We start from the raw sequence: 3,689 nt of genomic DNA, 5'->3' as shown, positions 1-3,689 counted from the left end.
CATTCAAAAAATAAGTGTGATATTGTTTCCAAATTAGAATTACAGAATGTGCATTGTGAAGAGATGTCCAACTTAAATTTTGAGAGTAAAGAATTACAGGGATAGTACATATGAAGAATCTTATAGTAAAGTTCTTTCATCTTGTTAGGTAAGAGAAACTTGTTAATACCGGCCCATATTTTAATAATAGAAGGAAAAGGGTCATTTATTTTCCACTTATAAAATGCTTTAGGATGACAACTAAACTTCTTAATAAGGATTTTTCTAATCCAGAAATTGTTACATTTAAAATTAGAAAGCTCCAGACCTCCAATACAAATTTTTGGCATTTCACATTTTGAAGATCTGTAACAATCCCTAACCGAATGTAACAGTTTAAGTGAAATAGAATTAATAACCCATTCATACACTCTAGGTGAGGTATCCACTTCAAAGATTTCTGAAAATTCAGAATAGGAATAGAAGTTATCATCCTTTTTTAACAAATCTAAAACAAAAATTACACCTTTGTCAAACCAGTTTTTAATAAAGACAGATTTTTTTCCACGCAGCACATTCTGATTAAGAATTGATTAGTTAATCTCTCGAGTCTTTCGAATCGTTCGTTCTTTTGTCACGTGACGTGACAGCATTGGATAGAGAAATTAGTTAATTTACAAGCTTCCTTACAAACGGGTGCATAGTTATTATTATTATTATCATCATCATCATTATTATAATTATTATTTACTCTTACAGTTACGTGATGCATTTCTGGTCTCAAATTGTAGCTTTTTACTTCTTAGTTTCTAAATGTGTGGATTTCTGTCATGATGGTTATTTTCCATAACATTGAATGTTGTAACAAAGGTAATAAAGAGTTGTTTAATATTATTAAGTCTCTTTCCGGCTCAGACTGCACAGGGTAAGCTTATGGGGCTGTCACGTGATGAACGATCGACTCAAAAAACCTAAAGACTGGAGAGATTAACTAATCAATTCTCTTTCCGGCTCAGACTGCATAGGGTAAGCTTATGGGGCTGTCACGTGATGAACGATCGACTCAAAAAACCTAAAGACTGGAGAGATTAACTAATCAATTCTCTTTCCGGCTCAGACTGCATAGGGTAAGCTTATGGGGCTGTCACGTGATGAACGATCGACTCAAAAAACCTAAAGACTGGAGAGATTAACTAATCAATTCTCTTTCCGGCTCAGACTGCATAGGGTAAGCTTATGGGGCTGTCACGTGATGAACGAGTGACTCGAAAAACATCTCGGTTACGTATGTAACCGAATAGGGAACGAGATGCTGCGATGACGTCATCGCTTTGGGAACACCTCCGGTGTGACGAATGTCTGAAGCCCTTATACCATCACGCCAATTTATTGGCCAATAGGGCTTAGCACCACCCCAAGCATACGTCACGTATGCTCATATATGCGTGCTGCGCGCTATTTCATCAGATTTTACACTATGATGAAGGAAGCGCTATCAAGGTACGGAATGGCCCAGCATCGCAGCATCTCGTTCCCTGTTCAGGGAACTAGGGTTACATATGGGGCTTTTCCACTGCATGGTACGGCTCGGTACGGTTCACTTTTGCGGGGTTTTCCACTGGGTACAGTACCTGGTACTTTTTTTAGTACCACCTCGGTTGGGGTTCCAAGTGAACCGTACCGTTACCAAAACATGACGTGTAAACTCTGCTGATCACGGATTGGCCGGAGAGAATCGTCACTACCTGCGTCACTGAACTTGCGACACAAACACAAAAGAACCACTAGATTTAAATCAGCACAGCCAGTGAAGGATCAAACGCAATTGTTTTGAACGAGCGCACCTTTTTTTTAACAACCAAAAAGTTTTGTTGTCTGTTGTGGAAGTACAGACGTTCCTCTCGTTGATAGCAGAGGAGCGAATCCAGCGAGAGCTTGATGGGGCGATGCGGAATGAAAAAGTTTTTTTTAGGAGTCGTGGTAGTAGAGGCAGCGCAACTATAACGACATGTGAATAATCCCGCCCACTCTAAAGCGGTACTGAACTGCAGTGGAAACGTAAACCGTGCCGAGACGAACCATGCCGTGCCATACTGAGCCGTACCGAGCCGAGTCGTACCACGCAGTGGAAAAGCGCCAATACGAAACCGAGATGTTCCCTCTCATAGGTAACTTCAATGCTGCGATGACGTCATCGCTTTGGGAACGCTATACCATAACGCCTGACGTACCTTAGATAGCGGGAGACCAAGGAAAGCGTCTGCTCAAGCGGATAAGACCCGGGAGCCATCCTCACGTCTAGACTATAGAACTTGATGAAGGTGCTAGGAGAGGACTAACCTGCCACAGCACAGAGATCTCCCATCAAAGGCCCTTAAAAAAAGAACCTGAGAAGAAGCCATTGCTCTCGTAGAATGAGCACGCACCTCTAGAGGCGAAGTCAAACCACTCGCCTCATAGGCTAGAGGTATAGTACTATCTGACCCCACATAGCAGGGGAGAAAGCCTCCAACCACTTGCTGAAAGCAAAATGGAGTCAAAGCAGCCTTAGGATTTTTAACTAGGCCTAGGAAGCAGTAAGACTTAACCAGCCTCGGGGCAAAGTCCATACAAGAGGAGCTGGCAGAGCCTGCAGATCCTCAGTCCTCAGATTTTGTCCACTTAAGGGCATACAGCGTCTCGCGGAGGGAGCTCTAGAATTGAGAATAGTGTCTGTAATCTCTGCCTAGAGACCGGAACACAATTCAACTCTGCTCCGGGGTCACACCCATTAGTTCCAAAAATCCTGATGGGGATGTCCAAATCATGCCCCGAACTCGAGTCAGCAGGTCGTGTCTGAGGGGAACCTCCCAAGGGGGCCGGCTAACAGACTGACCAATTCTGAGTTTTAACCACATATGAGAGGGCCAAAACGGCACCACCAACAACAGACGTTCACTCTGACCAACCTTACACTGAACAGAATCATTTGGAAGCAAACGGGTCGACTGGAAGGCATAAGACTGGTCCTGGCCATTCTTGGGCTAGAGCATCCCCACCCAGAGGCGACAGAGGAGACAAGGAAACCAGAGCGGGCAATGCGCATACGTTATATTTTTTAGCAAACAAATCCATTTCCGCTTGGCCAAACCTCTGCCATATGAGACTCACCACCTGAGGGTGCAATCTCCATTCTCCAGCCTCCAACTCCGTCTCAAGAGTAAGTCCACTCCTGAGTTCAGGTGACCCAGGACATGAACTGCTCCGATCGACAGGAACCTGGTCTGCGTCCAAAGAAGAACATATCTCACCAACCTGCATAGGGGGTGAGAGTGTAATCCTCTCTGACAATCCATGTATGGGACCACAGCCATGTTATCAGTCCTTGACCTAATGTGACAACCACTCAATTGGGTAAGAACCGTTGGGGTGCCAGAAGAACGCTGCTCCAAACAGTGATTGAGCTAATATCAGCCAATCGTCAAGGTAATGAAAGAATACAGTATTGGTCAGCTTTATTCCAAAAGCAAACCTGAGGAACCTCCTGTGTCTCTTGACGATCTGGATGCAGAAGTACACATCCTAGATCGATGGTCACAAACCAATCTCGGGTTCAGATAGAGACAGGATGAACTTCTGCGTCAGCATCTTGAAATTGCTTACTCCAAGCACAAGGTTAGGTGATGTAGCGTCTGGACCAATCAGACAGATTCGCTACAGTGACGCAAATC

This window comes from Sinocyclocheilus grahami, unplaced genomic scaffold, assembly GCF_001515645.1.
Source record: "Sinocyclocheilus grahami isolate Dianchi unplaced genomic scaffold, SAMN03320097.WGS_v1.1 scaffold1548.1, whole genome shotgun sequence".
Classification (NCBI taxonomy): Eukaryota; Metazoa; Chordata; class Actinopteri; order Cypriniformes; family Cyprinidae; genus Sinocyclocheilus; species Sinocyclocheilus grahami.
This window is presented reverse-complemented; position numbering follows the sequence as displayed.